Here is a 27380-nt window from a genome sequence, read left to right on the forward strand (position 1 = left end):
TAACGTCAGAGGCATCCGGAATATTGATAAACAAAAACAAATATTAGGATTCGCTCAGGAACAGGAAATCGATATCCTATTCCTTCAAGAAACAAACTTCCGAACACCGCAAGACGTAAGGGCATTCAAAGAACTACATGGCATAGATGGTTTTTTTTTCACTAACGAATAGCAAAGCTTGCGGTACAGGTATTATCTTCATTTCGAACAGATACCGCAGTCGTGCATTTTCCACATGCGATACAAAAGGGCGAATTGTATACGTCGACCTCTATTTAGGTGGTCGGAAGACTAGGATAATGAATGTATATGCGCCAGTGACAAGAAGCTTAACCAATGAATTTTTCATCAATCTGTGGGACTACATGCCTAGTCATTCTCAATGTATATTAGTCGGAGATTTTAATTGTGTCCTCGATAGCAACATAGATATACGAGGCCCAGGACATGGTCGATTAACCTACCATGCAAGAGAGCTTTAAAATTTGCTTAAGCACCATAACATGTCAGATGCATGGATTTGGTCTTACGGAGATAGGTTTACAAGCACAAGATCCTGTGGTCATACCGAAAGCCGATTAGATAGTCTATATATCACCTTATCTATTAAAGGACCTCATAGAGATTAAAACGATACAAGGACCAACTAGACGTAAACCTTTTAGCGACCACAATCCGGTCACATTCAAACTTAGTGGAATAGAAGGGCAACCACATAACACAGGATTGTGGCGTATGGACCCAACTCTGCTACACGACCAAGAAGAAATCGAATGGATAAGACTGAGACTGCAAGGAAGCTTGGAAAAGAACAACAACGGAAATTGGGACGACTTAAAAGAGGAATGGAAAAAAATCCTTATTGAAGCTTGTCAAAATAGGAAAAAAAGACACACCAAAGATCCTAATGAAATTCTAAGAAGAATACGAATCATAGAGAGAGGAGGGGAAATGACATGTTGCATGCAAGAATATGTGGACTGCCTACGATACAAATACAAAGAACGGCTGAATAAAACCAAGGGAATCGAGAGAATGCAAGTCGACAATCACAGCGTTGAATCAACTGATTCGGGACACAGAACACGCCATCCAATCCGTGATAGAAACCAAACAAGGATAGAGAAAATAAGATTAAACAACGGCGCAATCACAACAGACAAATAATTCATTACTGAGGAATTTCTAGAGCATTTCAAAAAAATTTTGCAGGAAGAACATACAACCCAGGAATACAACATCACCGGCCTATTAGAAGATCTTCCCCAAATAAGTGCAGAAAGCAAGGAACTACTATGCGCACCAACAACAACACAAGAAGTATTAAGTATAATTAAGAAAATGACACACAAATCGGCACTTGGACCAGACGGAATTTTGACCGGATTCTACTTAATCTTCTTCGACGTGATTGGATCCAAACTAGTGAAAACCCTAAACAACCTCATCCTAAACAAGGAAAAACCACCGTCGTTCGCTAAGGGACGTATTATACTGTTATCCAAACCTAACAGTGATCCATTAGATGTTAACGGTTGGAGACATATAACGCTTCTTAATACTGATTATAAAGTGGGGACAACGCTACTAGCACACAGACTTAGCATTATACTACCCGAGATTATATACGATTTTCAAGCTGCAGCGGTTCCCGGAAGATCAATTTACGCCTCACTGGTAACCACCAGAGACACCTTTGCATACGCAAAACAAAAAGAATGTAAAGGCATCTTTATTTCATTAGATCAAGAAAAAGCATACGACCGAGTGAAGCATCAGTACATATTTAATACTATGGAAAAATTTGGAATTCCAGCAACATTCGTAGACATAATTAAAACATTATACCATGGAATGACAAGTGAAATTCAAATTAATAACTTTGTAGCAGAGACGTTTGCAGTCACTAGAGGGCTTCGACGAGGATGCAGTCGGTCACCAGGACTCTTCGTCGTGTCCCTAGATCCCCTGTTAAGAGCCGTTGAACACAATAACATAATCAGGGGTTTTTCCCCTACCAGGAAAACAGGAAATTAAAATCGCAGCCTTTGCAGACGACATTTCGTTATTCATGAAAAACGAAGATAGCTATCAAGCCTTTCTACGGATTTTTGAAGATTACGCGAAAGCATCGGGGGCCAAAATAAATCATCAAACAAGCAAAGCACTTTGCTTTGGTCCACCGGGAAGTATTGCATTACAGGATGTACACATTGTGGAAGTTGTTAAAGTTCATGGCATTTTGTTTGAGGCAGGTGATATCACAGCAAAAACCTGGGATGAACCACTAAGAAAACCAGCACACTTCGTGGAACAAGAACTGAGCCGGCCGGCGAGTCTGCGTGAAAGAGCAATAGCAATCAAATCGAAACTGTGTGCTCCAGCATTTTATGTGGCGAGAGTGACGACCATGCCTAGACTGGTTGCCAGCAAACTAACAACCCTCATAGGACGTTATCTCTGGAGCGACAAACCAGCTCCAGTAACTCAGAACATCATTAGATTGCCAGCATCAAGAGGAGGCTTGGGAATACCCAACGTTGCTCTTAAAGCGAAAACTCTAGCTGCGAAAACTGTTGTGGCATTGGCTAATGCACCACAATACAGGGGAATGTCGGTACTACGGTACTCGTTAAGTACGCTTGACCAACACATTACAGACAAGAAATGGTACGGCCCAAAATCTGAAATACCAGCAAAATTCTACAAAACAGTCAACACACAAAAGGAATATAAGAAATCTGTCCCGAAACTGCCATTGAAGAAATCAAGCCCATAGACACAAGCACTGCAATGGCCATTAGAGAACTGAAATCCGAAGATATGAACAAAACCAATACCCAAAAATGGAAGTTCTGGAACGCAACCAATCTCCCATACGAAATACAAGACTTCGAATGGAAAAGAAGGTGGGGTGTCTTGCCAACAAAAGCACGTCTGGCTAAATTTGGAATCACGCAAACGGACCGATGTCCGAATCGCACTGCTCCTGAAACTCAACAACATGTATTCAAAGGCTGCCCCCCTGCCAAAATAATTTGGAGATTAGCTTCTATCCATTTCAAAACAAAATTAGGTAAGCCACATAGAAACAAAAACAACTTCGAAAAATTGATGACAATAATAATTATGTTTGGCTTATGGAAAAGACGGGGAAAAGCAGAAATAACGCGAAAACCACAGAAAGCCGCGTATCCTGTATTGAAGAAAATATGGACTGTGATATGCAATTTCTTAAACCAGGAACTCGAAAGTAACGGCATGCAAGAATTCCTAAAAAAATGGCACACACGATTCTGGCTGATAAGGAAGGACAAGGTGACAATTCCTATTGTCGGTTACTGACCTTTGGACCCTTCTTAAAGGCTCAACTAGCTCAATGCCTCAAACTTAGCAATTGTATAAATCTGCTACATATGAATATACAAGTTTGTTTGTAAAATAATTGTACAGTTCACGTTGACATTGTACTCATTGTATTCATTGCATTGTATGTATTCATAGAAATATCCTTGTATGTATATTTACATATTTTTTTGAATTATCCATGTATTGTAGGAACCTGATATGTACCTGATTGTATAGAAAAATCTGATCTGTACTGAAGCGTACATGTATTGTGACATCAAAATGAACAATGTATGCAAGCAAATAAAACTTCTCTTTGTGTAAGTATTGTAGTATCCTCTCTTTTCGGCACCTGGGACCTCCCTTGGTCCCAAGTGTGCCCGCCCGAGTGTCTACAAGTCCTGCTCCCTGGACGCGGACCGGACCCTGGACCTGCCTGGCTCGGTTTTGCACTGCCTCCGGGACCCGGCCGTGGCCCCTTTCTGCACCGCCTCCAGGACTGGCCCACTCGGTTCTGGACCCGGCCCGCAGCTGCACTGCCTCCAGGACCGGTCCTCCTGGATCTGGCCCGGGCCCCAGGTAGCGCTACCTCCAGGACCGGCCCACCTGGATCTGGCCCTGGCTCTCGGGAGCACCGCCTCCAGTATCAACCCGCTTGAGGAGCTCCTGGGCTCCTCTGGCTTGGAGCCTCTCTTCTTTGGGTTGCCATCGGGCCACCATCGGCGACCCGTCGGGCTACCGATGATCCCGGCACCTGCAAGGACCTCTTCGCAGCTCTCTACAAGCAACCAGGTCAACCGAGGCACCAGCACCTCCTGCTGAACCTCGACCCTACCAGTCTGGACCACCAGTTCTAGTCTACCAGTGAGCCTACCCCGGGTGGGGCTGCAACCCGCGACCCTAGGAGAATGGCATCAGACACAGAGACACTCCGTGAGATCCCCTTGAAGGAAAACTGCTTTTTGTTTAATGCTCCGGATAGAGACGTCTCCATAGACGATTTGATTGACGCAGTCGAGCTAACAGCCTGAGAAGATAGTGTCCTGGGGCTACAGCACATGGGTGGCTCCAAATTTCTAGTTTGCACCTGGAACGCGGAGCAGGCCACAAAGCTCATTGTAGCTGAGGGGTTTTCTGTTAAAAAAACATGCTGTAGGCCCCCCCCCCTCCTTAACTTTCGTGAACGTGTACAGATTCCCATTGTACCTGGCCGATGACGCGCTCCTCTCTGCCTTACAGCAGTTTGGCAAAGTAAAAGGCGTGTCCCACGCGGCTGTGGCCAATAGACAAAACAAGTTGAACGGTGTGCGGGTTGTCCGCATCGAAATGAGCAGACCAGTGCCCAACTTCATGACAATACAGGGACATAGGGTCATGATGGAATACCGCAGAATGAGGAGGGTTTGTGCAAGGTGTGGAGATGATGGCCACATGGCCACGGCCTGCACCTCACCCTATTGCAAGCGTTGCGGCCTATTCGGCCATGAGGCAGACGGATGCGAAGAGGAGTGCGAGCGGTGTGGCGGGAGCCATGGCACACGAGAGTGTTTTCGGAAAAAATCATATGTAGCCGCCGTCCGTGGCTCTCCACCAGCCAGCTCAGCTACCATCAGGCCATCCCCACTGCCGAAGATGACGGCAGTTAAATCTAACCTACAGGTCCTCAAACCGCCTGCTCAGCGCTCGTCCCCACTTGCCTCCTCGTCGGATAGTGAGCCGTGCCATACCGTTAGCGGTAGCTCTCTCACGAAAGGGTCAACAACCCCTTGCACAAGTCTCCTCGGAGACTGAACCCTCTGCGGGCTCTGTTTCTGTGGAGGTCGCTTCTGGAGCGGCCTCCTCCGAGACTGAGCCGCACGAGGATTCGAACCTTAATCAGACTAGTGTCGAACAAGTGCAACGACATAACAATGACTCACTTAGCCAATCAGTGTTCCTGAATGATTCAAGACCAATAGTGGCTAGTGGGCGCTGTGCCATACCTGAAGAAGGGATGGATAAACCCTCCACGAGCTCGAAAGGTCATTCGGGAATTCCTGACACAAAGGAATCATTGAAAACACCTCCTGATGATCGAAGTAAAATGAATAAGCCGAGGCACAGATCTCGTTCACATAGAAGGAACAAGGTGGGAGGGCATAGCCCGGATAGGAATACCCCATTGCCTACTGACCATGACGCCTCCACCCAAATACGACGGCCTAAGGATGAGAACAGTAGTGATAGCGACGCAGTTCGCCGCATGAAATCCAAGAAGGCCCGTAAACACTCGCCTAAACTGCATGAGAGATCATCACTGATTGATGGCGACATGCAGGAATAATACTTCTACAGAACGCCTCGCCCCTCATCATTTGCTCATACGTCTAATAACTAATAGTAATGTTTCTCGTTGCACTTTGCACGACTTGTACTGAGTGTGTATCCTCTCGCTCCAGTTATACTTATATTAACAAGACCTGACTCTCATGAGTATCTTCAGATTCGCATCCTTTAATGTTAGAGGATTCAGGGACAGGCACAAACAAAGTTATGTCCTCAAATTGGCAAGAGAACTTGGTGTCGATGTTCGCTTCTTACAGGAGACAAACTTTCGAACCCCGCTTGAGGTGGCCTCATTTCAGCGGGAGCATATTGTTTCTGCCTACTTCTCACTAACTAACGCAAAATCATGTGGAGTGGGCACCATCTTCCTCACCAGAAAATTCCGGGAAAAAGCGCATTGCACATTTGGGGCGAGTGGACGCACACTCATTACTGATATGTACATAGACGGAAGGAAAATTAGATTTGTGAACATTTATGCGCCGGTTACTAGATCCTTAACCAACCAATTCTATAAAAACCTTCATCCGTTGCTTCTTGAACCAATCCTTCATGTCTTACTTGGAGACTTCAACTGTGTCGTTGATTCAAATAGGGACATCAGAGGCCCAGGGCAGGGTGCTTCGACTTATAATGCCAGGGAGCTCGTTAACATACTTCGACATCTCCTACTATCAGATGCGTGGATCTCTCTCCACCATGACCGCTTTGAAGCCACGAGATTCGGTTACCGCACTAAAAGTAGAATCGACCGGGTGTATTTACCTGATTCGTTACTACCCACGCTACTCGGGTGCGAGATAACATCCCTCCCTGTCACTCTTCAGCGCAACACGGATCATTGCCCTGTAGTAGTGACGTTACGTGGTAGTGCCGGTCGTAACCAGTCACATGATAGATGGCGTTTAGATCCCACAGTCCTCCAGGTTGACGAATGTATCGAAAACATCAACTCCGCAATAACGGCAAGCGTTCACAACCTCTCAACGATGTCCCCATCAAGTTGGGACCACTTGAAAGAAGTTTAGAAAAAAATCCTACAGGATGAGGGGAAGGCGAGACATAGAAGAATTACTAAACAACTAAAGGAATTAACGCGCCGAATGCAAATAATCAAATGGGCAGATACATTAACGAGCTGTACAAAGGAGTACCTAGAAGTTTTGGAGAGAAAACATGACCAACTTGTAAGGAAAAGATTCATTCTCGAGGGTGAAGAACTGGAACATGTGAGCACTAAGGGCACTGGCATCTCCGTTATAGGTAATGCAAGGGTGCGCATCTCTGAAATTCCACTGCCAGACGGATCTCTCACGACTGACCCATCCAAAATCGAGTCACGCATTCGTGAACATTTCGTAGATCTTTTTGGAATCGACGATTTCAGTGAACCTTCAGAGATCACAACAGGAGTCCGTGATCTGTGTCGCCATATATCACCCCTTGAAGAAGACCTCGCGTGTATTACAGAAGACATAAAACTAGACACTATCAAACATGCCCTGAACGCCATGAGTACAGGAACAGCGCCCGGCTGTGATGGATTAACAACGAAATTTTATAAGACTTTCTTTGAAGCAATTGGTGATACGTTACTCCAAATGATTAAAATGGTGATCGAGGAGGGGAAGAAGCCCGCCTCCTTCAGTAGAGGACGCATTTCACTCATGATGAAGGAACGAGCTCCCCCGACGGACATTAAATCATGCTGTCCGATAACATTACTAAACACCGATTATAACCTTGTTGCTACATTATTGCAAATGCGACTTGCAAAACTTCTGCTTTCGATAATCTCCCCATACCAATCTTGCGCAGTACCAGGACGATCCAATTACACCAATCTGATGATCACCCGCGACGTGTTCGAATATGCCCAGGCTAAGTGAGTGGAGTGTTCATATCAGTGGACCAAGAAAAAGCTTTTGACCTAGTCAGACATAAGTATATCTTTTTAATCTTAGAATTTCTAAAACTACCCCCAAACTTCATACGCAGCATTAGGCTCCTGTATGAAAATATCTCAAGTGAAATTTTAGTGAACGGAACAATTACATCTAGTTTTCCTGTTTATAGAGGGGTCCGGCAAGGTTGCCCACTTAGCCCTTCCCTTTTTATTCTTTCGCTGGATCCATTACCCAGAAACATAATTACAACCAAACTAATTCGAGGCTTTCCTATGACTGGGCAAGAGGAAATTAGAGTCAGTGCGTATGCTGATGACATTTCTTTGTTTTTTAGAGATGATCGGAGCCTTCGAGCATTCAAAGACATCTTTGCTGAGTATTCTGCATTATCTGGTGCCCGTATAAACGAACAGAAAAGTAAAGCTTTGCTATTCGGTTCCTTCCCCCCCACTTCCCTACCTAACATTCCTATAGTTGACTCGGTGAAAGTATTAGGGATTATTTTTTCTACCAAAGGAGTGGCAGACGCCTCATGGCAACTAGCGGTCCAAAGATCCAATGCCGCAATTAGCTCCCTAAACCATAGATGCCTGTCGTTTCGACTAAAATCTGTAGCAATCAAAACGACTGTGTGTGCTTATGCGAACTATGTAGCTAGAATTGGCGTTATGCCCAGGAAAATTGGCACCCAACTTAACAAACTAATATCAGCCTTTCTCTGGAATAACAAATCTCCGTCAGTTAAAAGGCATCTGCTGCAACTCCCGCTTAAATCAGGAGGGCTTGGATTACCACACATAATGAATACTGGCAGGATCCTAGCTTTAAAAACAGTCATGTCCCTACGCATGATCCCCGATTACATGGGCAAAAATCTAATGGCGTATCTGGCGAGCACATGTCATATGGCATTTACAGGGAAACGAGAATCCGGCCCGCTGGCCGAAAACCCGTCTCCATATTACAGCGCCGCTCACAACACCCAAAAGATGATCCTAGCAGAATGCTCAAACACAAACATTGTCCAGGATAAGGTCACACACATTATTAAAAACATCACATATAGACAGGTAAGCCCAGAAGAAATTCAGAAGACATCGGATAAAATATGGCATGATTGGCCCCGCTCTTGGTTCGAATGGAAACGCAGATGGCAAGTTCTGCCGACACGTGAGCGGCTCCATAAAATTGGTATTGTTCCCATGCAGTTTGCCCGAATTGTAGCGCAAATGAATCGATTCAGCATGCTTTATTTCAATGTCCACCAGCTAAAATTATCTGGAAACTGGTTAAGCGCACTTTTAGAATAGATGGCCTTAAAACACCAAGAAAGAAATACGGACCTTTCGAACACCTAATAGTGATTTGCACAATCTTTGTAATCTGGAAGAGACGAACTCTTGCAGAAGCCCGTAGGCGCCCAGTTAGAGCAGCCTACTTTGCGATGCAAAGAATAAGGCTTATAGTGTGGAAAACACTCGCAGAGGAATTGCAACTCAGCGGAGAGGAAGCCTTCCTCCGAAGATGACACACTCGATTCTTTTACGTAAAAAATGGCACGCTTCACTACCCGATTGTCCCCTATTAGGGGTGGATACTCCTAATTGGTTTAAGCTGTTGGTTCAATATGCTGGATGTGCTTGTAAATTCTCATATAAAAGTTTGTAAAAAAAAAATTTATAGAGGATCTGTACAGAAATTGTATAAAGTTGTATAGAACTGTATAGGAATTGTATATAGTGGCGTACCTAAAACAACACGCTTGTTCTCGTAACCACCCCACATGACCTATGAACTTGCTTGCCTACACTTGTGTAAACTAGAAAATGTATAAGGTACATGTACACTCTGTGGTTCTGTACTCCTGTTCCTCAGTACGATTTTGTTCAATAAATTCCCTTTGTGTAGTATCTGTTCTTAGCAGCTTAATATCTGATACGGGTTCTATATGGACCCACGATATTAAACCTATTTTTGGAAGTTGGCGGAGTGCTTAAAGCCTGCTTCACCTACGGCGCAGGTCGGCCCGATATTGCACTACCTCCGGGATCGGTCCCCGCTCACTTAGGTGAGACTGCATTCAATCAAAATGAAGAGCACAAGCTCGAAGCGAGCACTGACTTGACACGCACCATTCCTATACTATACTCAACGATGCCGGTTCGCGGACCACGAGAGTAATTAAACTGTCACTCCATCTGTGTGTAGCGTCGCACTTGTTGCGTCGCAAATGGGACAGCCGCTCTAGCAAATTTCTAGTTTTGGGCTTCGAGAAAAATAAACGAAAGCAAAAGAAAGAACCAGAATTCCTATTTATCCGATGTGTCTGAACGATTGTCTCCTGTAAAGAGCCACTTGGGGGGAGGGGGGTAGGATTAGCCGTGGGGTTCGCGATCAATATGAATCCCACTCAAAGCCAACACTGGATTTTGGAGTTCACTATCGCTTGGATCCATAAACCACCGCGCCCAAGCAAGCTCGCCCTGCCGAAATCCGCTGCCCAAGTGGAAGAAAGATTCCCTATGAAAGAAAAATAGAGTGCCCGATTTCTGGCAACTACTGTGCAGCCTTTGTGTACACATTTTCGCAGCAGTGGGGCCTCGAAAACAAACTTGTCGTATGCCCAAGTGTGGCGAAATATATTCAAGGGTTCAAAGGTGCCTCATCTTTCTAACCTGTATGTTACGAAGACCTGTTGCTACCTTTTCATCATCAACATCATCATCATCATCCTGGCTACGCCCACTGCAGCGCAAAGGCATCTCCCATGATCCTCCAAGTACCCCAGTCACGTGCTGATGGTCGCCATGTAGTCAGCTAATCTAATCTGCCGTCCTAACTTTCTGCCACCCCCTGCTACGCTTCCCTCCTCTTGGAATTCAGTCTGTAACCCTTGATGGCGACCGGTTATCTTCCCCCCACATTGCATGCCCTCCGCATGCCCATTTGTTTTTTCTGGTTTAAACTTTGGTGTCACTAACTAGCGTTTGTTCTCACACACCCCAATCCCTCTATTCCTATCCCCCCATGACGCTACACCCATCATCCTTCTTTCCAGAGCCCGTTGCGTCGCCCTCAATTACCCTTCGGTAATCCTTAAAGCTTTTTGTTGGGGCACTCGTGGCATCTTTTTCGTTTAATCAAGTCAAATTTTTTTCAGTCTTGGGGGAAAACTCAATGAGCTAGGCGCGATTGTGTCCCTGGCGCCGCTCTCAACAAGATGGCGGCGCCCAGGCATTTTGCCTGCAGGTTCGGCCTAGCGCAGAACAAGCCTGCAGGGCAGTGAAGCCGCGTTCAAGGGGCAAAGCGTAGTGCAGTGAAGCGCTTGCTCGGGCGAAAAAGGCAAATATTAGCCAAAAATACAACCAAATCGCCCAATAGGAATTTCCATTATTGGAAATTCCAGTTCAGTTTGCGCATTGCGTTCGCCTAAGGTAAAGAACATAAATGCGAGTGCCACAGCAGTCAAGTCAAAGCTTAGGATTGCGTACCATTTTTTTTCTTGCTTTTTACTCCTGGCCTGCTTGGCCCTAGCGCGCATGCACACGAAAGAAATGAAACAGTGAAAACACGTAATAATGCGGTGCGGCTGTATCATATCTATTTTGTGCGCTTTGTTCTTTGTGGACTACAGCGGTGTGCGTCATGAGAAAGTTTCGGTGCCCTTCTTGCGTGACCAGTGAAGCTATATTTAAAGCCACATTGATTTGTACGGTTATTGCTACAAACTGCGTGTGGGTGTTTTTCGTTGCCAACGATGGGTTATCGCAACCGCGATCGGTTCTGCTGCTACGCTAGACGCGTGCTTGCCAACGGTTGGCTCTATACGCGACCCGCGACGCGTGGTCGGCACATTCAAGCAGTCAATTGCAAACCGTTCCAAGAAGAAGGATGTACTCCACTTGCCACCTAGTTCGACGATTGTACTTTCTGACCCTCGAGGAAGCGCCGCCATCCCACGTTTTTTATAATACGATAAGATTCAGAGCGACGGCGACCACTTGTCTTTGTCAATATCTCGGAAACCCTTTCTTTTTTTTTTTTTAATCCAGATACTCAGACGCGCCCGTGTTCACGCGCACTTGCTCTCTCCGATAAGCAGGGAAGCTCGGTTGGGGTGGTGTCGGGCCTTGCGCATGCGCTGCTGAGCTCGTCGCTTCGCCGGCCGGTCGACGCTGGCGCGGTACTGGTAATGAACTTCGACGTGCATGGTGAAACGTCACTTTGTATTGCCACTGTAGACTAGCAATGCAATGTGTTTGCGAGCGATTGGAGAAATGAGGAAGCGTGCACTGTCTACAGTTCATGCCCCTCTAGAGTAGTGGAAATGTTCCTCCAAGTATTAGGTTTGTAATTTGCGCCTACGAACATGATATAAACAAAGAAAATGGTCTGCAGCCGCCTTCGCTTCATAAAATTCCCGTACGAAGAAATTTGCGTGCGCAAATAACAGAGCAAAAGAGAGAAACCATGTAAAGGAGAATGGCTGCCTTTTACGTGATCTCGCGCATGAAACCAGACGATAGATTAATTTTAGCCGTTCATTTTGATTTGCCGAATGTAAACCGGAACACATTCTCCGCGCGGTCTTCAGATTTGAATGGCAATCAATCACATCCTTACTTTTTTTTGTTTCTGTTTGTTCTATCTGGAACCAAAAGAATTCAGAACGCCATTTCAATCTTAGATTCGATTAGATATCGTGACTGGTATGCTGAAAAATCACGCCTTGCGTTGCGTCCCCCCTGGTATATCTGGTGTTAACCTTCATGATCACGGCATTAAAAATCGCCAGTTCCCGAACTTTAATCGCGCCGAAGATTAACCGATATGCTGGATTCTTATTGTAATGATTTTATAGAAAGCGCTTGTTTTATGGCTAGCTTTGAGGAAAAGAAAAACATCATTCAGGAATTTATAACTCAAAACAACTGAAATATCTGCCGGCAATTCGTACTACAATTAGAGTACTGAGAATACTGGAAAAGATGAAATGCAAACATGCTGCAAGGAGCCGACAAATGCAATTGAACCAACGAACTGAACTGAAATTATTTCATCAAGACATGCCCCGAAAAACGTTTTCTGATTTGATTTTTGATTTCTGATTTGAATCTGATTTCTTTTTTTTTACGACGGATAATAATTATCTTTCCAATGGCGGATGTGAAAATTTCAGAGCACGGCATTTTCGAAATCTCAAGGCCCCGGACGCTTTCTTTCTTCTTTAAGTATTTTGGTGGTGGCGTATTAGTGCACATGGAGGAAAATTTCGCGCACGTTATTTATAAACTTGTAGTTGATTTCCTTGAAGAACACAAAGTGCTCACAAATGAACAACCAGGACACAATTAAATTGGTATTACGCACGATTTCGCAGCCGCGGTAACAAAAGGGTAACAAACGGACGTTCATTTCGTGGTGTGGATTTCACGTCTCTCACAATAAAAAAAAATAATAAAAGAAACTACTGCATAAAATAGGCTTTCCCAAACTGGATGGTTTCGATCAGCTTTTGAACAGCCCTTCCTTAAATTGAGTTGGCGCTGATTGAGCAGGTGCGGGCCTCTGTTGTTTAGGATTTTTGTAAATGGCATCATTACTGGACAGTCCGTTCACTTGAGGATCAAGGGAGAACCCCCCCCCCCCCCAAAAAAAATCATATCGTGGTGAGAGACGTGGCAGATGAGTACTATTATCGGGAGAAAAAAAAAAGGAAAACCGCCTCGTACTCAGCAGCCGCTCCTCTTACGTGTGAAGCTCCAAACAAATTGTTTTTGTTGAGACGCTCTATAAAGTTATACACAGCTCCTTAAATGCAGCACCCGTACACAAAGCCAAACGTTCCAAACTGGAAAGAAAGCATGAAATTCGCGGCGCCCGTTTGCTGTGAAACAACCGGCAACATTACGCAAAGTCCGCAAGCACGTCAGCCGGGGCGGCCACGGTTGAGTGCCGAACGTCCGCGCTTAAGCCTTAAAATGCTCTGCGCTTAAGCCAGGTAGCGAGTAAAAATGCTCGTGTGAAGAAGAAGACGCGCCTCGCGGCACAGACACATCGCCAACGCGCGGCTCCGCTCCGCTCGCGCTGTTGATTACTGTCGCCTTTTTTGGACAGTGCTTCGGGCTGTCTCGCCGTTCCCGGTCGCTGCGCTTTTGCCTTAGGAGCCGCCAATAAACCTCTTCTCAATTGGTGGAGGTGCTGGGACTCAAACCCCGTCGCTTGTAACGCTGGAGCTGCGATCAAGAACGCTATCGCCCGCCATGACCGACAGCTCATCCCAAACGGCGCCGACGCCACAGTCCGTCACTTGCACCGGCGTTGCACGACAACGCGACCCCAAGATCTTCAGCGGTGCAGACGACGAAGACGTAGAAGACTGGTTGGCGTCATATGGACGGGTGAGCGCGCACAACAAGTGGGATGATCCAGCGAAGTTAACCCACGTCATCTTTTATCTGGCTGGTGTTGCCCAACTCTGGTTTCACAACCACGAAAGTGACTTACCCACATGGTCAATCTTCAAGAAAACCTTTACAGAACTGTTCGGCCGACCCGTTGTTCGCAAACTGCGCGCTGAACAACGCTAGCGCGCCCGAGCACAGCAGACGGCAGAAACATTCACGAGCTACATTGAAGACGTCGTGGACCTGTGTAAACGAGTCAACGCGGCAATGCCCGAAGCTGAGCGAATTCACCATATACTGAAGGGCATCGATGACGGCGCTTTCCAGATGCTTCTAGCCAGGAATCCGCGCACTGTGTCCGAAGTCGTCAGCCAATGCCAAAGTTATGACGAGTTACGGAAGCAACGCGCTTCGACTCGGCGTGCTCTGGGCAGCGACGACTTGGTGGCAAGCCTTGACAGCATGTACGACCCATGCTCATTACTTCAACGGGTCAAGGACTTCATGCGTGAGGAAGTTGCCCGCCAACTTTCTTTAGTCCCCTTCACTCAGGAGCCCACCTCCCGTCTTCCAAACACGCTCCGCACTCTCATCTCCGAAGAGGTCGCTCAAGTTGTCCCTTCCGCACACCATCAGCCGCCTGCAGCCACGAATCTTAACTCTGATCTGGCAGTGCAGCCTGTCGCGACTCCTCCCACCTATGCGCAGCCAGTCCTGCCTGTGGCTGCGCCTCTTACGTACGCGCAGGCAGTACGCAGGCCTCCGCCTGCGTCTTTCTCGACCCATTCCCAACCGGTGCCACCGGAAGCCCATGCTGCATCTTGGACCGCACCGAGAGCTAATCCTTGGAGGACGCCTGATAATCGTCCCATCTGCTATTCTTGCTGCACTCCTGGACACGTCGCCCTATATTGCCGACGTCGGCCTCAAGCGTTCGGCGACGCCTCTCGGCCCTTCCAGTACGGCAGCCAACCCTTTCGCCAATACGCCACTCCTTCCCACCAACCGTATGCTCGTGCTGACCTTCCAGAATTTCCTTCGCGTCGCTCGCCATCCCCTCGCCGACGCTCGCTCTCCCCAATGCGTCGGCGACCCGCATCACCTGACCAGGAAAACTGAACGTCGCAGTTCACGAGGCAAAAACTACGCCCCATTCGAACTGTCTAAGTCCTCGCGCCTGTCCTGCTAACGTGGCCGAAATTAGTGTAGAAGGTGTTCCTGCATTCGCTCTTGTGGATACCGGCGCAGCCGTTTCTGTGATAGCCGCCAAACTGTGCCGTTCTCTGCGCAAGGTGACCACGCCGCTTTCTGGACTGTCGCTTCGCACGGCAGGCGCTCAGCACGTCACTCCGCACGCAGCCTGTACTGTACGTGTGCTTATTCACGGCATTGTTTACATAGTCGAGTGCATTGTTCTTCCCACCTGCTCGCATGACCTTATCCTCGGATGGGACTTCTTATCCCGTCATAAAGCCGTGATCGACTGCGCACGCGCCGAAGTTGAATTTTCCCCTTGTGACGCACCCTTGCACGAAGATTGTGACCGCCCTTCTAAACTTCCCGTGCGCGAGGACACAGATATTCCACCTGGCTCCTTCGCTCTCGTACCCGTCTCTTGCGATGCCATCACTGATGCAACGGTCCTCTTCACACCTTCCGACGTCTTCATGAGCCCTAAATCTCTCCGACTACCCTTCGCAACACTTGACATGGCTGGCGGCTGTAGTAATATATACTTCTGCAATCCCCTCTGTGCGCCTATTACATTGCTCGTTGGTGAATGCCTTGGCATCGTGGAACTCCTCGACTCTTCGTCTTTGGTTGACGTCCCCGGAGACTCCTTTGATGTCGACTCCGGCCAGTCGTCTTCGATTTCCGCGCTTGAAGAGACGTCCAAGGATGCATTCTCGAGTGCCATCGCCGATACCCTGACACCTGCCGAACGCGCCGACCTTCTTGATCTCCTGCACCACTTTAGAAGTTCATTCGACGTTTCACAACCTCACTTGGGCCGCACGTCGGAAGTGCAGCACTACATTGACACCGGTTCACATCAGCCGTTACGTCAACGACCCTACCGCGTCTCGGCCGAAGAGCGTCGTGTCATTACCACCCAAGTCGAAGATATGCTGCGCCGTGACGTTATTCAACCTTCGCACAGTCCCTGGGCATCGCCTGTCGTTCTCGTTCGCAAGAAGGACGGGTCTATTCGCTTTTGCGTCGACTACCGTCGGCTAAATAAGGTAACGCGCAAAGACGTCTATCCTTTGCCGCACATCGACGACGCCCTCGACAGTCTTCAGGGAGCAGAATTCTTCTCGTCCCTTGACTTGAGTTCGGGTACTGGCAGGTACCGATGGCTGCAGCCGATCGCCAGAAAACCGCATTCATTACGCCTGACGGCTTATATGAATTTAACGTAATGCCGTTCGGGCTTTGTAACGCCCCTGCCACCTTTGAACGACTCATGGACAACACGCAGCGTGGCCTCAAGTGGTCCATATGTCTGTGTTACCTCGACGATGTCGTGGTTTTCTCGCCTGATTTTCCGACTCACCTGCTCCGCCTCAGACTTGTTTTGACCTGTCTAACGAACGCTGGCCTCCAACCTCAAGAAGTACCGCTTCGCCGCGCGAGAGCTCACCATTTTAGGCCACGTTGTGTCCAAGCACGGCGTTCTACCCGATCCTGCAAAACTTCGAGCAGTCGCTGAATTTCCGAAGCCTCAGACCATCAAAGAATTTCGGAGCTTTGTGGGCCTATGCTCATATTTCCGGCGCTTTGTTCGGAATTTCGCATCGATCATGGCGCCATTGACTCAGCTTCTGCGCGGTGACACCACCCTCTCCTCCTGGTCCCCTGCATGTGACTCGGCCTTCGCTACGCTGCGTCGTCTTCTCACCTCCCCACCTATTTTTCGCCATTTCGACCCGTCGGCTGCAACTGAGGTACACACAGATGCCAGCGGGGTCGGTCTCGGCGCCGTCCTCGCCCAACGAAAGCCAGGCTACCCCGAATACGTAGTCGCCTATGCGAGTCGCACGCTGACGAAGCCTGAGGCCAATTACAGCGTGACCGAAAAAGAGTGCTTGGCCTTAGTATGGGCACTTGGCAAGTTCCGACCATACCTGTACGGGCGCCCATTCGACTTGGTCACAGATCACCACGCGCTTTGTTGGCTTGCCAACTTGAAAGATTCCACTGGCCGCGTAGCCCGTTGGGCATTACGCATCCAGGAGTACGATATTCGCGTCGTATACCGCAGTGGGCGAACACACTCCGACGCCGACGCCCTGTCTCGTTCACCTTTACCTCCAGACTCGGCCTGCGGAACAACTTCCGCACACTCCATCTCATCTCTCGACATGGACTCCTTTGCCACCGCACAACGTCGTGACCCGTGGATCGCTTCTCTTTTCGACTGTCTTTCAGGATCATCGACCATCCCTGTATCCCGAACCCTCCGACGCCAAGCAGTTCATTTTTCCACTCGTGACCAGCTGCTCCACCGACGCAATAACTCTCCTGAAGGCCGTCGGTGGCTTCTGGTGATTCCCCGCAGCTTAAGGTCACAAATATGTGCCGCTTTCCACACCGATCCACAGTGTGGCCACGCCGGAGTCTTCAAGACGTACGAACGAATTCGCCACCGCTACTACTGGCGCGGCATGTACAATTTTGTACAAAAGTTTGTTCGGTGCTGTCTTGACTGTCAACGCCGCAAATCGCCGCCTTTACGCCCGTCTGGTGCCTTGCAGCCGCTCCCGTGCCCTGCCACACCCTTCGATCGCGTCGGCATCGACCTATACGGCCCGCTTCCTATGACACCAGATGGCAATCGGTGGATCGTAATTGCTGTTGACCACTTGACACGCTACGCCGAAACTGCTGCTTTACCAAGTGCTACGGCACGGGATGTAGCCTTTTTCGTTCTACATCGCTTCGTGCTTCGACACGGCGCACCTCGAGAACTCCTCAGCGATCGAGGTCGCGCCTTCCTCTCCGAAGTCGTCAAAAGTTTGCTCTCGGAATGCCGTATTATTCATCGGACAAGCACGGCATACCATCCCCAGACTAACGGACTCACAGAGCGATTTAACCGCACACTTGGTGACACGCTGTCGATGTACGTGGCATCTGATCGTGGTAACTGGGACCGCATCCTTCCATTCATCACGTTCGCGTACAACACCGCGATCCAGGCCACTACGGGATTTTCACCTTTCTTCCTCCTGTATGGCCGCCAGCCTACGCATACCATCGACACGCTCCTTCCATACCGTTCTGACGCCTCCGAGTGTCTACCTGTGTCCGACGTCGCCCGACAGGCCGAAGAATGCCGCCAGCTAGCGCGCTCCTTTACGGCCGAGCAACAGCAGCGCCAGAAAGAAAACCGCACCGACACGCTTCCGAACACCACCTACGCTCCAGGCGTTCTTGTGTGGTTGTCTGTGCCTTTCCAGACTCCGGGGCTTTCCTCAAAACTCGTCCCAAAATTCGAAGGGCCTTACCGAGTCTTGGAGCAAACATCTCCGGTGAATTTTCTAATTGAGCCACTGTCACCACCTGAAGACTTGCGCCGGCGTGGATGTGACATTGTCCACGTCTCGCATCTCAAGCCCTACCACGACCCTCTGCCTCCTGATTCTTAAGGCGCCAGGATGGCTCTTTTTGTCCAGGGGGAGATTGTGAAGAAGACGCGCCTCGCGGCACAGACACATCGCCAACGCGCGGCTCGGCTCCGCTCGCGCTGTTGATTACTGTCGCCTTTTTTGGACAGTGCTTCGGGCTGTCTCGCCGTTCCCGGTCGCTGCGGTTTTGCCTTAGGAGCCGCCAATAAACCTCTTCTCACTCGGCGCTTAAGCCACGCGGCGACTAAAACTGAAGCCACGGGATTGTTGCTGAAATTGTATGCAGTCCGGTAGAAGTCTGTCGGCGCCGGCGCACGGCTAAGTCCGCAACCACGTCAGCCGGGGCGGTCACGGAGAGCGCCGAACGCCCGCGCTTAAGCCTGAAAATGCTCGGCGCTTAAGCCAGGTAGTGAGTAAAAATGCTCGGCTCTTAAGCCAGGTAGCGAGTAAAAATGCACGGCGCTTAACCCACGCGGGGACTAAAACTAAAGCCACGGGATTGTTGCTGAAATTGTATGCAGTCCGGTAGAAGTCTGTCGGCGCCTGCGCGCGGCCAAGTCCGCAACCACGTCAGCCGGGGCGGCGTAAACAAAAAAAAAAAAAGCAGCCCCCCTGTACTAGTGTGTGCGAGGCGGCAGTCAATGCCGGCCTCGCTGTTATAGCCCCAGGAGGAACACAAGGCCCTCTCTGGAGTCTGTCTGTCGTTCGATCAGACGCCACACGACCGGAACAGGAGATGGCGTGCATTTGCCACTCGGGTTGCGAGGCCCTCATGTATTGCGCGTCGCGCCAACACACACACACACATCGCCCCGAAAATCGGCCGGTTCGCGTTCGAGACGCAACCGCACCGTTTCAGCTGTCGGGAGCGCGGCTTTCGTCGATGCCGAAAGCCGCCTTTTTATGCGCGTCACTAATAGGATGTCGAGGCACTTTGTTGGCCACAAGAAACGCGCGCGACACAGCGCACGCAGCACAGCTTACCGCGGGCTGCTTCACGACAATCAAGATCGGCAACGCCCTCCAACTGTCGTGCCACAAGTGGATGCGAAAGCACCAGTGGCTCCTCTCGTCGCAGGTGCTAACAGCAATGGTCTGCTGCCATTGCACTTGAGCAGAACGTGTTTGCAAAGCACCCTCTTGCAAGACTAGCCGTTTCAAGCGGCGCCATATTGCGACAACGGTTCCCTTCCGTTTCGCCTTTTTCTGCACGGAGTTGCGACGGAGCGAAAAAGAAAAAAAAATTTGGCTGCGCTCAACGGCAACCGTTTCGTGCGAGTCTTGCCGCCGGCAAAGAGTTCGCTCCTCCTCTGTGGTCCGTCTCAAGAGAGGACCCAGCACTCTTCGCACCTGTCGGTGCTGCGATCGCTTGCTCGGGAAGGATGTACGTTTCAGTTGTGTACCGCGGACAAACCTTCCAGTCAGAGGCTAAGCCTCAATAGATCGCAGTGTGGTGGCTGCTCTACTACTTACGACACCACGACAGGTACCTAAGTGACACTGCAGCGATTCAGGCTGGCCATAGCCCCGGAGAGCGACCAGTGGCCTCGACAATACTCGGCCTCCGGTGTAGCGCTCTCTGGGTTCATTTGGCGTCATCGAGCCGGGAAGCGCGAAAAGCCCGCCGCGCTCGACCCGGCGCTAATCTTACCCGCTTTCGCCGCAAGTGCACACGATATCGTTGCGGTGCTTAGACGGGATTCTGACTTAGAGGCGTTCAGTCGTAATCCCACGGATGGTAGCTTCGCACCACTGGTCTCTCGACCAAGCACGTGAACCAAGTGTCGGAATCTGCGGTTCCTCTCGTACTGAGCAGAATTACTATAGCAACGACCGGTCATCAGTAGGGTAAAACTAACCTGTCTCACGACGGTCTAAACCCAGCTCACGTTCCCTATTACTGGGTGAACAGTCCAACGCTTGGCGAATTCTGCTTCGCAATGATAGGAAGAGCCGACATCGAAGGATCAAAAAAATGGCTGTGGCTTAGCTAAGGTTAAGCCCAGGATGCGAAGCATACTAGCCTTTATTTTAGTTGTTGAACCACTGTTTAGCCTGGTGAACTGCTGTTGCTTGGCTATATTTGGTTCGGCTAGACGAAGAAACAACTCATGCGCTACTCTGCTTCGTCTTTAAGAGTGGAACGCGACAGCGTTCCCGTCGACCCGCCAAGGGGTGTAAGACAATGGGCTACGGCGCAGCGACTACGCGCCCCGCATTGGACGCGGTGAGCGTCGAGCAACGCAGCGTTCCGCGCGGCAACGAAGCTCGTTTCTAAGGCAACACCGCATTCACTAGAGGCGCTTTTGTACCGCTTTGAAGCATCGTACTCGCGGCTCAGTGGTAGCGTCTCCGTCTCGCACTCCGGATACCCTGGTTCGATTCCCACCCAGCCCATCTTGCAAGAGTTGAGCGAAAGCCACCTAGAAACAAGCGCAGCTGCTTATATACCGCCGCGACGCCGCGAGCGACAGCGCGAGTTGGAGCCCCGTTTCTCCTCTGTCGTGACGTCACGGTGTCACGTGGTCAGCCTTGAAGGCGGCGCCGCGAGCGACGGCGCGAGTTGGAGCCCCGTTTCTCCTCTGTCGTGACGTCACGGTGTCACGTGGTATTGAAGGCGACACCGCCGCGCCTGAGGTGCTGGGTTGAGGTCTCGTAATATGCTTCGCATAAAAATGGCTGTGGCTTAGCTAAGGTTAAGCCCAGGATGCGAAGCATACTAGCCTTTCTTTTAGTTGTTGAACCACTGTTTAGCCTGGTGAACTACTGTTGCTTGGCTATATTTGGTTCGGCTAGTAGAAGACTAGTGCGGTCGTGCAAACATCGGCTCCCGCTTCGATCAATGTTTTTGCGCCGAATTTCTGCGCCACCCCTGAGAACCTAGTGGCGATCGACGCGTCGTATCACAAGGATTACGTGGATGGCCATTTTTTGCCGGTGGGTCCATTTTTTGCCTCGTTGAAAACTGTTTTCTGCGTGCCACGTAGAAAAGGTGCCAGCCCCTGACTCGCGCTGTAGGCCTAGGCCTCACGCGCACGACGGAGTGTAGGCATGGCCTCCGGCTTAGCTGTTGAAGGCATGGAGATCACCTCGGAGGAAGATATCGGATGGATGGCAGCCATCACTCCCCGAAGGAGACGCGCATTAGCCGCTGGCGGGAAATCCGTGGCTATAAAGGATACCAACCATGGCGGAAAAGGTAGTCGCCGCACGGCCACCTCGCAGAACGTGCTTAAGCGCGTCGCTACCGCCTCTAGGATCCCGATGCTACCGAGGGATCACATCAAGATAATTGTCCGCCCCCGTGGCGGCCTCGACGTTAAAAAGTTCAGCCTGGTACATCTCTCCAGAGCGCTGGCTATGGCAGCAGCCTTAGCGCCGGCAGACACGACGGAGGACACGTACTGTCCGAACGGCTGTCAAAACATCTTGGTGGTATTGACTCCGCGGGAAGAAAACGCAAGAGCTTACGCCAAGGTACGCAAGATCCATTCGAGGGATGGACCCTTCGAAGTGGCGGCCTACACCGCAGCAGGAGAAGATACATGTAAGGGTGTTGTTCGCGGTATCGACCTGGACATTAGCGACGCGGAACTGAAAACCCTTTTCGTCAATCACCGAAATCCGGGCCTCGTCGAGGCACGTCGGATCAAGCAAACTACAACGGTGGTGGTACTTTTTGAAGGACAAAGAGTGCCAAACCACGTTATTTGTGGTAACGTACTCATGCCCTGTTATCTCTACCGACGACACATAGATGTGTGCTACGGCTGTGGTGAAATCGGACATAGATCCGACGTGTGTCCCAATCCGGCAAGTATTAGAAAGTGTAGGGGCTGTGGAATCACTTCGCCACCTGAAGATCATCATTGCGATCCCAAGTGCGCTATTTGCGGTGGCGCACACCAAACTGGGGACCGAAAATGCAGTCGAAGATTCCAGATGCCTTATATTGTGAGGCAAAGGCGTCGAAGGCGCCAACGACAGCAAGCACGCTGTACACAGGTGGCCGACGACATTGAAGACAGCGACAATTCCCAGCGCAAAGGGGTCATGCAAGAAATTGACCCCAACTTGCGCTCTCGCACGAGAGGACGCTCCAGCTCACGAGGGCGCTCCCGCTCTAGAGGGCGTTCTCGATCCAGAGGACAACCCAGCTCTGGAGAATCTTCTGGTGTTGACCCGCAACCCCGAGGACCTGGGGCAAGATCGAGGTCCCGTTCACAGTCGACCCCAAGAGCAACCTGGGTCGATCGAGTCAAGAACGGAGGCCTTGGGAAACCAGGACAACCGACAAGGGCAAGGTCTAGGAGTACTAATAGTAGGGCACAGCCGGAACGTGAGTCAAATCCCCGAATATTGGCATTAGAATCAGAAAATCGGAAATTAAGGCAAGAACTGTCTGAGCTCAGGGAGGCTTTCAAATCCTTTAAAGAAAGGTCCGAAAACCCCGTAGTCAGATGGAGACAACGGCTCCAAAACCCTTGGCCGGCAAACCTAAACGTAAAGCCCCCCACCCCGTTTTCATTAGCTAAACAGAGGAGGAAGATTTTGAAACCTCTGAGGCAGAGGAGATGGGAGAGAGTGAGGCACCCCCCAAACACAAAAAAGTCAGAATAGCCGCAAGGTTAGCCACAATAGACAGGACTCTGGCGAAAATCATGGACCTCATCACTAATCTAGATGCTCGAGTGGGTCAACTAGAAAGGCCCAAAGTTAAGGCAAAGGCAAGCGCAGCGGCTGCATCGGCAGTCCACGGAGGCACAAACGGCAGCCCGAGCGCGGACTCTAGGGGTTCGGGTAATCAACCAGTGGTATCATAATGGCTTCAAACGACAACAATAACATTAAAATATGGCAGTGGAATTGTGCGAGTTTCCGAAGGCGCAAGGCTCCCCTGCAGCAGCTCATTAGATCGGCCAAAGTTAAGCCGCACGTTATTCTCTTACAGGAAACACTGCTAAGGAGGATATCTCTCTAGCGGGTTACAACTCCGAAACCTTGACCATTCCAGGGGGTCGGGGAATAGCGACTTTGGTTCGAAAGGGTACCTCCTATGAAACTCACGAGCTTCCCAAGTACAAGGTTGGTCTAGAAGCACAAATGATCGAACTCATCCTGAAGAACATAAAGCAGCTAACGTGTATATAGCTAACGTTTAGAGCTCTCCGCAAGATAGGAAAAGGGATTTTAAGACCCTCTTGGGCCGCATTTCCAGTAAGGCAGATACAGCCTTACTCGTAGTGGCTGGGGACTTCAACGCTCCCAACAAAGAATGGGGCTATGGTCATCAAAGCGTCAAGGGTACTAATTTAGCAACCACGGCAAGTGAATTAAAATTTGCTCTTATTACAGATGCTAACTTCCCCACGAGAACTGGTACCTCCACTACCAGAGATACAACCCCCGATCTTACATTCCTTCGGGGAATTGAAGGCTCATGGGACAATCTGCAGGAGAATTTAGGAAGTGATCACTACATAATTGAAGTCATCTCACAGACGCAACCACCACCACTAAGGAAATATGAATACGTGGACTGGGATCTCTTCCGTAAGCTGCGTAAGGAAACCAGCATAGATGACGAATCTTATGAGGAGCTTTTAGATCAACTAAAGACAACGATTAAGAAAGCTACTAAAGTAGTCTCAACAGAAATCGATGTCCCAAAAATGGACTCCAAGCTAGCTCACATGCTGGAAGCGAAAAATGCCCTTCTAACCAGATGGAAGAGTCACAGACTCAATAGAAGACTTAGAGCCAAGGTCGCCCAAGTTAATCGTGATATGGAAACATACGCGGCTCAACTTTCACGTCAACAATGGGACGAAACTTGCTTAGAAACAGACGGCAGATTGCGCAGAGGAGGCAAATGGAACCTATTGAAGAGCCTACTTAATGACACGCTCTCCAGAGGTACTACAAACCTCGCCATAAACAGGCTCGTCAATAAACAGTTAACTATAGGGCGGACAGCAACAGAGGTCGCAAACGACCTCGCACACATGTACCTGCCACTTAAAAATGAATATGAAAACGAAGAAGAAATAAGCGAACCTTACTTCGGAATATCGCAACCGGACTTGGACAGTGACTTCACTGCAGCTGAGATAAGGCATGTACTTTTTAATTTAAATGGGAGATCTGCCCCGGGTCCGGATGGCATCACAAATAAACTTTTGCGAAACCTGGACGATGATGCCATAGACATAATCACGGTCAAAATTAATAGTCACTGGAGATCCGACACTGTCCCACCGGAATGGAGGGAGGCCAAGGTGACGTTTATACCGAAACCCGGCAAACCACTAACAAAGGAGAACCTCAGGCCCATATCACTTACATCCTGTATTGGCAAAGTAGCCGAACATGCTATTCATAACAGGATAATAGAACATATAGAAAGCCAGGAGCTTTTCAGACACAATCTCATAGGCTTTCGGAAGGCATTATCCACACAGGACGCCATGCTCATGATCAAACGGGCTATTATTAACGACCCTAGCAGGGACGTAAAGGGCCTCCTGGGTCTGGATCTTAACAAAGCATTTGATACGGTTGCACATAAACATATCCTACATGAAATCTCAACCTTGAACCTGGGAAGCAATTTTTACAATTATGTGAGGTTCTTTCTAGCTAATCGGACAGCTCGGGTCAAACTCGGTATAGTCACAGGCGGTCCATACAATTTAGGTAACAACGGCACACCACAAGGTTCAGTATTGTCCCCACTCCTCTTTAACATTGCCATGCACAGGCTCTCGGAGGAGTTGTCCAAAATCCCGAGCTTGGGGCACGTCATATACGCTGACGATATCACAGTGTGGGTCCCAAGGGGGTCACTCGCAGCACTAGAGCAGACACTACAGGCAGCGGTAGACACCACAGAATCCTTCCTTAAGGGCACCGGACTCAGGCTATCACCTAGTAAATCTGAGCTGCTGCTCTTCAGACAGGGGAGACAAGGTGTTAGAAACGTTGCGCCTTTAGAAACTCTGCCAATAAAAATCACAGACAACACAGGACGGGTCATACCCAGAGTAGAGCAAATAAAAATTCTGGGTCTTCTCATTGACGCAAGGAGCTGTAACGCTACGGCCCTAAACCGTCTCACAGGTCAGGCCAACAGTACTTTAAAGCTCCTGGGCAGGGTCTCAAACCGAAATGCAGGCCTCAAGGAGGACAATCTCATCAGAGCATATCATGCATTTTTCATCAGTCATGTGACGTACATTGCATCATACCTGAACTGGGGGAAGGGAGAGAAGGCTAAGCTAAACGCACTTATACGCTCCGGACTCAAAAGGGCTGTGGAACTCCCGCACGAAACGAGTACCGAACTCCTCAACAAGTTAGGACTTCATAACACTATAGATGAGCTCATTGAGGCACATTCGATGTCACAAATTGCAAGACTCTCCAACACTAAGCCAGGGTGTAAAATTCTAGATGAAGTCGGAATACTGCCTCGAGGAGGAGACGTCTCTAAGTTCAAAATACCCAACGAGGTGGAGACAATTAGTTGTAGACCCCATACCTAGAAATATTCATCCTGTGTACAACAAGGGCAGAAGGGACGCCAGGGCCAAATGCATTCTGGGTAAACTGCACCAACAACACAGCTCAGCTCTTTTTGTCGATGCAACTAGTTATGGATCGGGCGACCGCTACGCTATTGCCGTGGTCGATGAGAGGGGTAAATTAATAAACGCGGCGTCACTAAGAACGAGCTCCATTCATGCCGCCGAAGCAAGCATAGCACTTGCAATTACAATGAGGAGAGGCTCCACGATTTTCTCCGATTCCCGTACAGCTATTAGGAATTACTCAGCCGGCTTTGTCTCAGTGGAAGCACACAAGTTACTTATACACAGTATTAATACTCATAATTACGACCAACTGGATAGCTCACACCTAGTCTGGTTTCCGGCTCATCAGGGCCACTCGGTCAGCCCCAGTGGCTGCAATCCTAACGAGCAAGCTCACTCTGCTGTGCGAGATCTCACATGCCGCGCATCAGATCAGGAACTGCTCCAGGATGACTGCGGCTCCTACAACGACCCACTTACTACTTTTCACGAGATCACCTCACACTATAGGGACGGCAGGAGGTTTTTTCCTCCCCCCCATCAGAAGCTCAACCGAGCTCAGGCAGTCACATTAAGAATGATTCAAACTAAATCTTATCCCATACCTTCCGTGCTTAAAGGGAAGCTGAAAGGCTTTCCAGAAAAAAATGAGTGAACATGTGTACCTTATGGTTTTCAACCCTCCGAATTCGAATATCGTATCGAAATTGAGCGAAAGAAAGCGCAAATATATTTTATTTCGACGAGAAGTGCAGCAGCGGACACGCCCAGCTCGCGCGTCTCGTTCCCGCCTGTGATTGGTCGGGCGGCTCGTGACGTCAACTTTAGCGACCGACCGCTGCCGCTCCACATGAAGCGCGGTGCCAGGTAGTTTGGTGCTGTAATGGAAAATTAAGAGGTAATGGAAAATTTAGAGAGGCTGCGTTTTTCTGAAGAGTTCGGCGTTGCTCCCTACATGTACGAGCCGATTGCAAAGAGCCGGCCTCTCGAAGAAGCAAACGATGCTGGTGCGAGCAGTGCTTTCGACGAGAACGAAAGCGAAGTCTTGGGATCTCCTCGTGTTGGAAATGCTCTTTGGTGAGTATGTTTTTTGCAAAGCTATCTAGCGATCTCGCCGATCTTTCGCCGATCTAGTGAGCTCGCTTCCGGTCAAACAACTGTAGTGTTGTG

General features: G+C 49.3%; 1 protein-coding gene, 1 long non-coding RNA gene and 1 pseudogene across 2 annotated transcripts in view; 2 read left to right on the top strand and 1 right to left on the bottom strand.

Moving 5' to 3' along the window:
* The window catches only part of LOC140213508 (uncharacterized), a 91748-nt gene that overhangs the window by 52704 nt on the left and 11664 nt on the right, over nt 1-27380 (top strand). The window lies entirely within an intron of this gene.
* Nucleotides 9470-9643, top strand: LOC126520806 (U2 spliceosomal RNA; annotated as a pseudogene).
* Nucleotides 20026-27380, bottom strand: part of LOC140213509 (uncharacterized) — a 49936-nt gene continuing 42581 nt past the window's right edge. The window contains exon 2 of the long non-coding RNA XR_011890363.1: nt 20026-20108. This is a non-coding gene — a long non-coding RNA (uncharacterized lncRNA). The remainder of the gene's footprint in view (nt 20109-27380) is intronic.

Source organism: Dermacentor andersoni, chromosome 10 (assembly GCF_023375885.2).
Source record: "Dermacentor andersoni chromosome 10, qqDerAnde1_hic_scaffold, whole genome shotgun sequence".
NCBI lineage: Eukaryota > Metazoa > Arthropoda > Arachnida > Ixodida > Ixodidae > Dermacentor > Dermacentor andersoni.